General features: G+C 40.9%; 1 protein-coding gene across 2 annotated transcripts in view; it reads left to right on the top strand.

The window, feature by feature from the left end:
- Positions 1-14,914, top strand: part of pknox2 (pbx/knotted 1 homeobox 2) — a 117,406-nt gene that overhangs the window by 66,958 nt on the left and 35,534 nt on the right. The gene's annotated exons all lie outside the window — the stretch shown is intronic.

Here is a 14,914-nt window from a genome sequence, read left to right as displayed (position 1 = left end):
AAATAATCCTTTTTCATTCTCAAAAATATTAGTGCACTCTGTCTAAAGGGACAGTGTATAGGATTTAGTGGCATGTACTGGTGTGGTTGGAGATTTCACCCAACTGTATAACCCTCCACTCAGCCCTGTCCAAGACTGTGTAACGAGAGGTGCATCACCGTAATAACCCAGACGGCGGCTGGCGGTTCCACAGTTCTGCACTCAGTGCCTCACGTTACCGCGGTTTCACAAGCGTGTGGGAGAATTCCGGTGGCCTTCAAAGGCTCTCCCTTGGCTCGTTCTAAGCCAAAAAAAACCGACAATTCTTAGTTTCAGGCGATTATAGTATATCACTCATAGATCCCTTGAAATGTTACACACTGTTTCTTTCAGTAAACTTTCAGATTCATTTGCACTATGCTCTGAGTAAAGGCATTGTGAGATATTGTCTGACAATGTTTACGCTGAGGTGTAGATAAGCTTTTTGCCTTTTTTTCTCCTTTGTCACACTATTTTAGCTTGTTTACAGATCAGCCTACAGACATGTGTTCCAAACTATATTCTTTTATTCACCATGTAGAAGCCCTGGAAGGCACCACCTTGTTAGGAGTGGAAAATAAGCAAGAAAATCACTGCTGGGTGAAACCCAAAACTCTAGTACAAAAAAAATCACTCCTCTCTCAGTTTATCGCTAGAATATTGATGCACCCTTATAATGAGCTTGTATTATCTATTTATGAAGTAAATTATTCAAAATACAGACATTTTTAATCGAGCCGGTGTCGGCAGCAAACCAACAACTTACTGGATTTGTTGAGTAGAACGAGACTTGAGGCCGCCCAGCAGCCGTCTGGTGCAGCCCGTTCTGTGACGATGACACTGCACACCGTGTCGGGTCCGTCTGTCCCGGCTCCTCGGGTCCCACCGGCGGGTATCCACCGCTGCTGTTGGAGGTGTGCGGGGCCCCCGTATTCAGGCCTGAGGCGAGCTGCTGTAAAGTCCTCAGCGACTCCTCTGAGATACAAGGCTGCCTTTGATGTGAGCAGCCATGTTTGGAGCAGCTCCGGGGGGGGGTCTCAGTCCAAATCAGCCCCTATTCCTCTTCCACATGGGCTTTCTGGATCTCCGCTTTCCTCCTTTACCCCCCCCCCCCCCCCCCCCCCCCCCCCCACACACACACACACACACACACACACACACACACACACACACACAATAAGGCGAGAACAGAGGAAGCTCACAGTAGCAGCTAAGCACAACAGGAATGTTTGCAGCACTGATAGACCTTATTATTTATAAGTTAATTTAAATATGGTCTCTCTTGTTGTCTTCTAGAGGGAATATATTAAAGTTAATAATGCTCATGTGCTTTATTAGCATCTTGATTGGCCTCTATAAGAGCCGGGATCTGTGTATCCTTTCTTGGGTGTGCTGATTAATGGAAAACAGTTTGAAACATGCACAGCAGAAGTGGACCTGCAGCAGTGTGTATTGATTGTGTGGTGTGTGGCAGTAAAGGGCTGGAGCTCACTTTCTTTCTGAGAGGGAGATGAGGATCAACCCCATGTCTGTGTGTGAGGAGCAACAACAATTTTGTCCGGTGTTGCAAATGCAACATATACAGTAAAGCTCCTATTGCTCTCATTGGTTGTTGCTCCTTGACAGGTCCAGATATTTATCCTGCTAGATGTCATGCAGTGTGAACTATAGATACAGTTTTATAACAACAGCAGCAATTTAACTAACTGTGAGTGAAGCTTCTATTTAGTGTGCTTGGACACTGTATACATTGAATATCCTGTGTTGAAGTGCAACACATTTCTTCCCAAATGACTTTAAAGCAGCACACGTTGCTGTAACTCTATCATCACTAATGTAAAGTCTTTTCATCACATTGAGGCTGTCAGATATGTTTAATTTCTGTTGGTCAAACATTTGAATTAGTAGGAACTACTGTATATGAGCAAGGCTAGCTACTACCCCCCTTCTTCCAGTCTTGATGCTAAGCTAAGCTAACCGCGTCCTGATTCCAGCTCTGTGCTTAACACACAGTCATGAAATTGATATCCATCTCCTCCTCTCACTCACAAGCATATTTCCCAAAATGCTAAACTACTACATTTATTTTCAAGTTTCCATCAGTAAAAGTTGTGGATAGTAACTGGTATTTTGTTTAGTACCATCTCAGTCCAGGTTCTGAGCGAGCTGAGCAGATTCTAGAGGGTGGAGTTAAAACACTGCAGAAGACCGATACTAGCCAAACTACCGACAATAGCGACCACACAGATTTTGGGAAAAAGCCTTGTTAAATATGATGTCACTGCAGTGATCAGTTGAGAATCACGCCTCCGCTAAGGGCGGAGAAAAGTCAACATTCATTTAATCACGTAACATATGTACTTAACTAAAGCCATCTTTGTGAGTTCATTCCAACATTAGCACCATCTGGTCCTAAACCTAACCAAGTGGACGTTTTGCCTGAACTGAACCAAGCTTGCACAGGCGCTCCGATCGCTCGTATTGCTGAACCGTCGTAGGACAGATAGCATGCGAACTGTTGTGTGAGGATGAGTTGATCAGTTAGTTAGATGATTCATTATCTTACTACACCAGCAATTAAGTATTTGCACTTTCACAAAATCCCTTTAAAGACTATGAGGGTCCATATTATTTCCTCTTAAAGGCAAATATAGCAGTTTAGTATCAGTGTGTGTATGTGACACAATAGGATGAGAATAAAACAGGTTTCTTGCCGGTTAAATGGTGCTGTGCAGAATGTGGAGCCTGCTGAGTCTGTAAATGTGTAGGATGGCCAATTAAAATGTTGTGATCAACAGTGAGGATTCACCAGCATGTACTGTTAAAATATGATTATTTGTAGCTCTTAAGTGAAAACCCTTGCTGTTCCTTATCCAGAGGAGGCAGAGCACGTTAGAACTTTTGGAATTATTTTTTTGCCCATGCAATGAGCTAATGACTAAGCGCACCTTGTTACCTTGTTATAATCGCAATTAAATTTGACTTCACAAGTCACCGTCTCCCACAGTGAGTCAAATTATGCAAAAAAGACACACAAAAAAAACACAAATAGCACTGTTTTTTTTAATAGAAGTCTGATCTGCCAGTGTTCCTGCCTCTACACAGTGCTCATATGGGGGCTGTAGACTTTGAAAAGAGAAAAACAGGGAGAATCAGCTCCTCTGCCAATTTTCTTTAATTATTTTGCTCAGGAAGTCTGTGTGGGCTTTAATGTTTCTCTTCACTAATTGCTAGAATGCCAACTTTATGAGGAGATGTGTGGTTTCCTCTCTCTCCCTCTCTCTGTGTCTCTGCCTACTTCATTATTAGCGGCGGAGAAAATGTGTGATAGGGTAATTAGCCTAATGAGTTGTGGCATTTACAATAAAGATCCTTCTGGATTCTGTGCATCTTATTAAAAAGCCGGTGAGGCTTTTGTTTTTGTAGGTTGCAAATGTAGCGTTTTCAGCTGATGGAAGCTGATTCGCCTCAGAGATGGAAACATTCACTTAATTAAAAAGAGACATCATAATAGTGCTTTTTTTTTTTTCAAACAGAAATGTCCTTGTGATGCTTGGAAACATCTCGGGCTGAAGAGCTGTGTTTACCAGAACGAGCTGTTTTAAAGTCATACTTTGAATTCTGCCGTTTGTTTAGAGTTAACTGCTCGCTTGCTTGACATGGAGAGAACTTAGGGAATCAGTAAAAACTAGTAAGACGAGTGTGTTTCTCATAAGTCCTCACAGGCAGTATTAAGGCCTTTAAACACGGGGGGCATGACGACAACATAACGCTAAAATGCAAAGTACTCACCTGTGAATGTTATATATCACTGGGGCTTTTGTTGTGAAAGGTAAGAAAGGTAAGGAGTGGATCCGGTCTGCGCTGGTTGCGAGGAACAATACAGTTTGCTGTCTTGGTTCGGACTACAGGGCTTCTGAGTTGTAGTTTCATAAATATAGCCATAACTCAACTTATTCGGTAACACATGATTGGTTGATGCCTTTATTCACACAAATCATGTAGCTTCTTCGCCCATATTTGCGTTTTGTGTGAAAGTACTCAAGACATAGACAACAGTTTTAAAAAATATAGCTATCGTGTATTGGCAAGCACCTCACGATACGATATGTATTGCGATACATGTGTCACGGTACAATATATCACGATATATTGCGATGCGTATGTACGTTTTCTCAATGTTTAGACACGTTTCGTCACCTTTTTGTAAATCAAAGACATCTAGCGTCACAGGAGTGGAGGAGGAGGTTGTTTGACACACACACAGGGATTTGAGGCAATTTAAAAGACATTTTACATACGTTTAAAATAGGATTTCTTTTTATGTATCGATAGCAGACATATTAATTCACTATCATTTAAATAAACATTGCGATCGTAAACTATATCAATATTTTTGCACAGCCCTACTACACACTATTCCGGACAGAGATCTATTACCTGAATAGAATAAAAGACACCATCTTTTCTTTGGACATATTATTTACAGGAACCTGTTTATTAAACATGTTGAACTGCAGTTGTCGATGATATGCAACACACCGTATGAGCAAGTAAAGGAAAACGGGACTCAAATGTGATTTATTCTGTGTTTTGACAGTGGTGGGATCCTCTTTCAAAGCTGCCCCATGATGCAGTGCGGCGCCCTGTATGGTGCATATTATCATTCACTCCCCTCCATAGTGGGTCTTTGCTGAAAGCCTCTCTCATGCTGGTCAGCCTGGGTGTTTTGCATTGAGACTGGATTTAAGGGTTTGTGTGTGTATTTGAGGGACGGTTAACATGCCGTCACGCTGACAGTTGCAGAACTCCAAGACGTACAGGAATTTATCCAGCCTCGGGTGTGTTTACGCTTGTATGTGCGCTCGTCGTTAATGGCGTGAACATTTGAAGACCTCTCATGTCGTACGCAACAGGAGGGAGTGCATTTAATTTGCCACGTCCAAGGATGCCGTTGGCCACATTTGTGCCCGCCTGTGTGTTTGTCTGTCTCTGTAATGCACCATAAAGTCTGTTTATCCTCGCCTCCACGATGCATCAATGGACCCTTGACCGCCACGCTGTTTTTTTTTTTTCCAGCAGCGCAAAGACTCGCTGTCTGACGGGCTTAAAACAGGCTGTGCCTCCTCCATTTAGCAGGTCAGCGTGTGCTGCTGAATGCAGGAAACTGTGTCAGAGCTCAAGTGGTTTTATTGGCTGTTTCTGTCAGATACCCGTTTTTACGAGTTTCCTCACCGCTTGAGTTTGGGTGAGATAGGAAGTCCACAGTTTTCTTTTTCTTCTTTTCTTTTTTACTTTTAATTTAGTAATCTGTTTTATCTTTCCTTTGGAACAAGAGTGGCCCACAGCAAACACAGAAGAGAATAAAACTGTATTTGGACTTAACAGCCTTCAAGTAATACCCTCTTTTGTATCTATCTATCTATATGTATCTATATATATATATATATATGTATATATATATATATATATATATATATATATATATATATATATATAGATACATATAGGCCTAACTCTGCCCTTGGGTTTATGTCTTCTATGTTTGTATTAGAGCAATGTAACATAGTAAAAGGTAAATTAAACATTGATTAAAGAAAATATACAGACAATAACACAAAACAGTACAACACAGCAATGCATACAAACTAATATTTGAATGTGTTACAGATTTTTTTTTCTTTGTGTTTTAGAGTGGGAGAACTAAGTATACATATTTTGTATGGTGTGTGTGTGTGTGTGTGTGTGTGTGTGTGTGTGTGTGTGTGTGTGTGAGGAGGAAGAGGAGGAAGCCGAAAAAAAAGAAATATAAATAAATAATAATAAATAAAAAAAGTGTGAAGAAATGTAAGAGAAGAAGAAATCTAGTCCCCCCCAAACAAAAAAAGTAACAAAAAAGTAATAATAATGGCAACAAGGGTTTTGCAGAGGTTCAGTGCAGCCCCATGGAGGAGGCAGTCAGGGAGGGCGAGTGGGGGCCGGCACCTTTACTGTGCTTTGGATTTAGTTATCATGCCATGGGCAGTGATTTAAAGGATTGTAATAAATAGGACACAAGAAGGGGGAAGTTGTAGCAATGAAAACATTGTCTCGTATAATGAATGCAAGTGATGTTGGTGACAACAAAAGAAAGGTTGTGTGACGGGTGTGTGTATGCACTACACTTCTTCCTCATGTCCCATCTGTATACATCTGTTGGTTGGTCATGCCTGGTGTTGGGAGACATGTTTCACAAACCACAGACTAGAATGAAACCTCAGAGAAACAGAACCTTGAGTGAAGTTCAGGACTAAACATGAGAATGAAAAAGGGAGTTTGAAAAGTAAAGAAAAAGAGACGGGATTTATTCAGATAATGCCGGGGGTTCTTTGTGTGTGGGTGTGTGTGTGTGTGTGCACATGTCTACAGTATATGTGTGTGTGTGTGTGTGTGTGTGTGTGTGTGAAACATGTAGCCTGGGGAAACGGGGGCCTTGTAGGGGGCAAACGCAGCAGGACTCCTCCACAAACTGGCTTCTAATAGACATGGCTACAGCAGGCCTGGTTAGGCTGGCAAACAGTGGGGAGCAGAGAGAGAGAGAGAGAGAGAGAGAGAGAGACCTCCATCTCTCTCTCTCTCTCTGCTCCAACACACACACACACACACATACACACACACGCATAAACACACCTTCAAACCTCACCCCCACCTCTTTTTTTCACCCTTGGTGGCCTGCCAGATTATTACTAAAGCAGGCAAACATGACTTATTCTGTAGACGTCTCCGCTGCTTTGATTTGAGCTGGTTTTCATGCACAGCTCTGCATCTGCAGGTTTAACATTTTCTATTGGCAGGAGAACACCAGAGAAGTCCTGTAGATGATTCCTGCTGACGTTGGAAGTTCATTGACTTTGTAAACAGTAGTTGACAGAAAATGGGCCATTCAGTAGCTGTTGTGAAGCTTTTGATTGTATAACACAATGAAGTTGCACATGTGATGGAATTGTACAATAGATTTTTAAATGCAGAAATTGAATATCATATTAGTAAGTGTGTTTTTTCTTTCGTGTATAATCACCTGAAAATAAGAATCCTTGTGTTTCCGTTAGCTTAAAATGAGACGTTCATATCTACCTACAGAGCAGGTCCTCTTCACAGAGCCGGCCATGTTTCTACAGTAGCCCAGAACGGACAAACCAAACACTGGCTCTACATGGGGACATTTGCTCTTTTGCACCAGCCACCATAGTTCTGCTACATGCATGGCACAAGGGAGAAGTTTCAGTTGGTGCAATCTACAAACTCACCGCTAGATTTCGCCAAATACTACACACCGGCCTGTGTACGCATACAAGGAATTTGACTCTCATTTCCACGTTGCTATCAACGTACATACATAGAATATACAAATAAAGAGGAAAATATAAAAAATACAAACAAGAATAACAAAGACAACAAAGTAGAACAGAGTATTTAACTACTATGTACAATATAAATATAAATATATATCCAAAAGTATATTTATGAACATAAAGAACAATGACAATGGATTTGTTAATAGTGCAAACAGAGGTAATAGTGCAGTATGAATGATGAAGTGTTCATCAGAGTGACAGCCAGCAGAAAGAAGCTGTTCTGGTGTCTGGTGGTTTTGGCGTCCATCAATAGAAATGGATAAAAACAATTGTTGCGATTGATTCTTGGCCTTGTAACAGTAGTAGATCGAAAAATCTTACCAAAAGCTTTATTTAGCTTCAAAAAAGTTATTAAATTTGGTCAGCTTTCACTTAACAACAATATGTTTTTAAATATTTTGATACCTCTCTACCTATAAGTCCTGCTTTTAAAAGTGAACTGCCATCTAATCAAACATAAAAATCCAGTGATGCCTTATTTCCTCCTTCAGCCTCTGACTCGCCGCCCATAAAGCAGATGCCACTAGAGCTGCCGCGTCCCTCACCTTCATGTTTAAGTCATCGCATTCCCCTGCTGGCCTCTGATTCTCCGTTTTGGGCTTTTTCGTTGGTGACCCAGCACGGTGCAGCGCTGGAGGGTGGGGGGACCGTGCTGACTCCACTCACTGGCCGTCCTGTAAATCGATCTTTTATGGCCCTCATAATGATCCCCCAGCCGGCAATCTCCACTCCGTCGCACTGCAGATAGAACCTGCCGCTTCTGGCAGCCAACACGGGGGGGCTCAGGATGGTTGCAGGAGGTAATGGGAGACTGGGATGCACACATAACGTGACCATGCACTCACCCACACACACACACAGACACACACACACACACGTGGGCAGACACATTCCCGTTCATAGAAACGCATGCCTTTTCACACCCCATCTACCTTAATCCAGACTTCCCGTGTAAAGGTCATAGAAAGTGCCGAAAGGTGGTGTTTTTACCTCACTCCGAGACGTGCACATTGGTACGTCGTCAAGGATAGACGTCGCCTCACGCAAATCCTGATTGCTTTGATAGCTTTAGCCGGTAGCTGCAGAGCACCAGTGACAAGCTAGAGCTTATAATTCCCACAGAGCACAGACACTAAAGTATGAAGCTAATATTAAAATCCCCATAATGATCTTAAACATGTCATGTCAAATGTCCTCAAGAAAGGAGGGAACAGCATTCAAGTCAAGATGTTTCTTCCTTACTTTATTGGTGTAAGTATCTGAATATCTATCTATCAATTTTTTTTGAACAAATAAACATGTCTTATAATATTTTTAATTGTAGCACTTCAATGGCTCCATGTAACATGTTAACGAAATGTTTGTTGACACATCTATAAATGAGTAAAACTGGATTGCAGCAGCAAGCAAAAAAAATAAAGCAAATATAAAATGTTCAATGCAAATGAGTCGACATCAAGCCTTTACAAAGCTGTTGTTGTCAAAATAACATTCTCACCATGTACGTTTAACACGTTTTCTCAACAAAGTCTGCTGAACAAATGCACTCTGGGTTTAATGTACTCTACTGATTCTGAATGCTAATTCGACTCAGTGCCATTAAACAAGACATGCTTTATTGTTTCTGTTTAAGAATGGGAGCAACGATACGAACATAGCTGATGAATGAGAAGAACAGTTTGGGTTTAGTGGAGAGGGTTGTTAACATACCAATCTGCAATTAGGACAAAAGACATATTCAAGTATCACTTGGTTCATTCTAAGATTTCAGATAATGAAAATGTCACATTCAATTACAATAGAAGACAATCAGAGTACAATAATAAATAACTCTTCATAGTGTAGTATAATAAAGCTTTACTCATACTGGACAGCTTTAAAAATACAGATTTTCAGATTATTTTCTGGTTAATTCACATATCTCACTAACACAGTATATGTACCTTGTGTTTAAAGTGCAGGGAGAAATTAAAAGTCACCTGTAAGAACAGCGTCATAAAACCTGGTAACACTTGTTTTTTTACCACCTGTTCCTTGTCTGAAACAGGTGGCACCCGTTCCTAAGTCATAAAGACAGGAGAGAAAACAAATTAGATCAGATCAGAAAAGAACATGTTTCCCATTTTCCCCTCAGGACTTCCATAAACGTTGGTATGCCGTTGCAACAAGAACAAAGAATGGTCCTGTCAGTTCTTAAAGAGACATCTTTTGTTCAAGCATAAAACAATGATCTGAATGTGGCAGGATGGTTATTTTTATATATTATGGCTGTTGCATTGTTTTACGTGCCTTTGCATAATTATTGTGTGTTTTGTTAAACCAGATTTGCCTGGACGGTTGTCAATGTCCAGGCCTTGTCTCGGTAGAGGTCTGCTACCATCCTGCCAGTCCAGATGATATTAAAGACACACCGTCTCATTTTAAACATGCAATACAACTTCAATCAAGCTGCAGATGTACAGTGTCTTTAGGCATCTACTGGACCTTTTACTGATTTTAACAATAAAAGCTTTCAACAAGTTAGGATGTTTAGGGTGATTTTGTTGATTGATGAGGATGTGAACAAAGAAACGTTCTTATTAAAACAGAATCCTTTGGTACAAAGTAGTCACACTCACCAGATGAGGACTGTTGGTATAAGTCTGCCATTAGCCGTCTGCGCTGTCTATTTCATAGATAGCGCATCCTGTGCTCAGTGCCGTCCAGCAGGACAGAGTGGTTTTATGCCTCCACCCCAACGACAGTAGTGGCTGGAGGGTTCATGTCTTCAGGCTGTCATCCGTCCAGTCAGTTCTCATGAACGCAACGTCTCAGGAATGCCTGGAGGGAATTCCTTTAAATTTGGCACAAAGTCCACTTGAACCCAATAACCCATAAAACAAGAATTAATATGCTAGTTATGACAATTTCACACAAATGTCTAACAGAATAAAATGATGAAGTGAGGACATTTTGTATTGTGATGTAACACTACTGGTTGGTGGAGGCATACGACCGTGTGGAGCCAGACCTTTCTTTTGTGCTCTGGACTTAGGTCTGGTAGGTACATAATAATAATAATAATTAAAACAATATGTTATAATAACACGACAAATATTTTTGTTATAACATGAAAAGGATCTTGTTGAAACAAGAAAGTCTTCTCAGAAACACGGCTAATTGTTTTGTTCTTAGCCAGAAATCAGTTGCATAATATATCTGTCTTTATATCTTTATCTGTGAACATTATTGTGTGTTTTTATTTATCTGTGACGAACACTTAACATCTTCACCACACATTTGACATGTAAGGCGTTCTGCTATCATATGGATTGCCACCTTTAATTGCTGTATTTGCTTTGTTTTTACCTTGGCTATTGGTGTTTTTTTTCTGTCATGCACAGGCAGTATAGTCTATATATTTACCAGCCAATAAAGGGGTTGTGTATTCTGCAGCTCTACCCACAATGCCCCTGGGTCCTCAGGCCCTGCAGTGCCACATCTCCTTGACAGCATATATCTGAGATGCGTTCTTTCAGGCGTTTCTAAAGCAAGACGCGACCCAAACAAAGTGTTGTTTTGTTGACTGTCTGACATGTCTTAGTTGCCCTTGTTTGTAGATATTAACGGTCACAGAAAAGAAGAGAAGGTTAAATGATCTCAGAATTAACACAGAGACGGAATGTGAGAGTAAATAACTAGTCAAGACGCCGTCTTCAGCGCTGAGAGTCACCCTGTTTGCTCTCAGTTATAGTCCCCCCCCCCTTCCCTCCTCCTCCCCCACCTGGATTCTTCTCCACCAGCAGACATTAAACAGACGAGGCAGAGGCTCTCCACTCAGCACGTGACCCTCCTGCTTAGTATTCCTGCCACGTCTGGCTGAGGGAGCGGCATTAAATTGGGATCAGGCAGATTAGAGTATAATATAGACGACTATTAAAGGCTGCAAATGAGAGCCGTGGGTTAGAGCCTGAGCAGGGGCCCAGTCTGCCTCCATGTCAGTGCAGCCCCCTGCAACACACATACATACACACAAACACATGTCCACCGCAGTCTGACATAAAAATGTGAGAAAAATATGACGAACATCATTAAGCTAACGGCCACCAACATGTGGAAAATAGAATCTATATACATGCATTGTGCTCAGTTCATTTAACCTTTATGGATTGGTGTGTATGTATATTGCTCATTCTTGCGACGCCCTCCTCCACATTCACATAAACCTTTATTCCACCAAAATTAGTACATGCAGGCTGTTAAACGATGGAAAACCTGCTAAATATAGATATGAAAATGTTATTTGTTTTTTATATCTGATACTTCTCTTCTAGTCTCTCTTAAAACTCGATGTCATTGCTTGGATGGAGACGGACAGACTGTCGGAAAAGGGGCTAAAATGAGCGCATCTACCTGGGTGTCGTGTTTCCATCACTAACGATTAAACCTGGAGCAGTTAAATATTAAATAGCTCTCACTATTGCAGTCATTTGTCTCGGGAATGAGTGCCGATTGGAATCTTTCCCACCAAAGACAAAAAGCCGAATAATAGTGGGAGTTTGTGGGTTTCCTTTCCAGTGGGAAATTCACAGCTGGAAATCAACTACAGGTGTGAAAGTGACCTAAAGCCGCTTAGACCTGGGACCCTTGTAGTCTGGTTCATTTGGTTTGGACAAAGGGGTAGAGAAATTATATTCTGGTTTAAGATCTTGTCCGTTTTCTGGTCCAAAATCTAATTCCTGTGACTGACAGCCAGTCGTGCAGCACTGCTGTGAGCGTTGTGTTTCTTTATCTGTTGGGATGTCACAAAGAGCTACCCAAGAAATGAGAAGCTGTAAAAATGAATGGTTAGAACATGATGTGAATGAATATAGATACTAATTAGATCACTTCCTTGACAGTGGACGTTCTGCCGATGGAGTCACAAGGTTGCGAGGTTCATTTATTTGTGAGGACCATGTCATGTTGTTTGTGATGCTGATTCTAAGGAACTGTTCACCTGCTCCACCTCAGCTCCATTGATGTAGACAGGGCTGTGCCTCATTGCCTCCTTCTTTCTAAAGTCAACAATCAGTTCCTTGGTTTTACTGACGTTGAGCAGTAGGTTGTTCTCTGAGCACCGCTCTGAAGGTTGTTGATCTCCTCTCTATATGAAGTCTAATCATTTGTAATCCGGCCCATGATGTGTCACCTGCAAACAGAGTTCTTTTTATGTCCGGGGTTGCAGTTCTAGGTGTACAGCGGGACCAGGAGGGGGCTGAGAATACAAGCCATGGGAGGCTCCAGTGTGGAGGTGTGGCTGCCAATCCAGACTGCCTGAGGTCTGTTTGTTAGGAAGTCCTATAACCGGTTGCAGAGTGAGGTATTCAAGTCACGACTGCTAAGTTCACCGATCAGTTTCATGGGGAGATTGTGTTAAATGCTGATTTTTCAAGATGAGCGGAGAGCAGTGGAGACGGCATCTTCTATGGATCGGTTGGCTCTGTATGCAAACTGGTGAAGGTGCAGGCTGGCTGGGATGTTGTTTTTGACTCTTAGCACTTCATCAGAGTGGGGGTGAGTGCCACAGGGCGTTGGTCATGTAGACTGGACACTGCAGACGTTTTAGGTACAGAAGCGATGGTGGCTGTCTTGAAGAATGTGGGAACACTCTCCTGTGACAGTGACATGTTGAAAATGTCAGTGATGATAGTTACATTTAGTAGTATTTAGTTGTTCAGATTTTTTTTAGGCAGTCTCAGGCTGGTTGTTTTGTCTGGACCGGCGTTTGATTGGCAGCTTTCCCACTGGCCTAAAGAAACTGAAACAAGTTAATTTGAATAAACCAAAGAGGAGGTGTGAAAGCACTCTTCTATGGATACTGTTTGCCGTTTTAAATGGTAAAAACATCACTAGTAAACTTTGCCTCCCTGTATGCCCTGTACAACTAAAGCCACTGGATGTAGAGATAATGGAGTACGCCACTAGTAAGCAGCTTAAAGGGGTATTATACAATATACTGCAGAGAGTTACCATAATTAATTTGGCAGGGACATATTTTGGGTTTCCTTTCAGTCAAAGGTAAAACAAAGCACAGTGTGTGAGAGGATGGAAGAGACAGAAAAAGAGGGATGCAATAAAAACATGTGTGGGGCAAAAATATTCATATATTCTCACTCAGTCTCCTTTCTAAGCTTGTGTTCTGTCACCATGGCCATTAGGGCAGCAGCTCTCCTCCAAGTGGAAATGCTCAATAATTTGGCTTGTACTACATTTAGCAGCACAGTGTAGACCATTGCACAGTGTATCTGGGGGATCTTATGTGAGTGACATTCCCTATAAAAGGCAGATGGTAACAATGTAGGTGACACTGGGAAGCCTTGCACTGTCACTGGACCATATCGTTCCCACTTAAAGATCTTTTTTTTTTTTATCTCTAGCTGAACCTTGTCGTATGTTCAGCATGTCCTTTAGGGAATGTCATATTAACAGTACAGCGAGGGAGGGAGGAGGGTTTTGGAGGGGAGCTCCTAATATGTCTTGAACTCTTTTCTCTTGGATTTGTCTACGCTGTCTATTGACAGTACATGTGTCTTTGTATGGTGGACAGACCAGACACCCAGGGCCCTGCTGTTGTGTCAAAGATATCTGTTTATATGAAAGCAGGCTTAAATGTAAATACATATGTTATATCATCATAATACTCTGTAACATAACCAGTCCAGTAAAGTAACACTGATTCTAGTCTCAAAAGAGAAAATCCCATTAAAGAGAGCGCTCATGGAAACACAGGATTCTTTATCACACCAAGATTACAATCAAAATGTGCAATATCCATTAAACCAGACTGTTTAAAATAATACAGATCTTACTGAATATAAATACTCTGGCAATTAATTATAACCTTTATCATGACATTTGTCTAAATCAAACAAGCACTTGAACCAGAATGTATTATTTTATTATGTATCACCATCTAAACTCACAATAAAATATACAGATATCCATAGAGGATACTTTATTTATAACATAAAACAATGGTTGAAACCTACTCCACCTTCATTTGACAACTGGAAGTCATATGTAAACAGCATTCTAGAAATAGATATATAATATAATCAGGAATCAAGAACAAGAATATATGCAATGATGGAATCAGATAGGATCATAAATGAACAATATTGAATGATTCACCCCTCGTTTTTGTCCTACAACATCATACTAGCCATCATACTAACTTTCATTTTATTCTGTACATTTATTTATTTTCCTTTTTATTTTTCTTTTCTTTTCTTTCTTTATTTATTTGTTCTAATTAACTATCGTTTTTACTTTCTTACTATAGAATATAAGAACATTGTAGGAATATTATCAACAACAAGAAGCAAATGTTAACTTCTGCAATAAACTCGCGCCTGTAGTGTCTGGAAAGAGTAAAAAGGAAAAGAAGATGGAGATGCAGCTATAGAGCCTAGACTCAGTTGTAACTGAGTGAGCAGACACTGATTTCTGATGTAATGTCTTTGTGATGAACTGATCATCAG

The sequence above is a fragment of the Cebidichthys violaceus genome, unplaced genomic scaffold, assembly GCF_023349555.1.
Source record: "Cebidichthys violaceus isolate CVI_PGR_0920_01 unplaced genomic scaffold, fCebVio1.0.p SCAF_27, whole genome shotgun sequence".
Classification (NCBI taxonomy): Eukaryota; Metazoa; Chordata; class Actinopteri; order Perciformes; family Stichaeidae; genus Cebidichthys; species Cebidichthys violaceus.
This window is presented reverse-complemented; position numbering and strand designations above follow the sequence as displayed.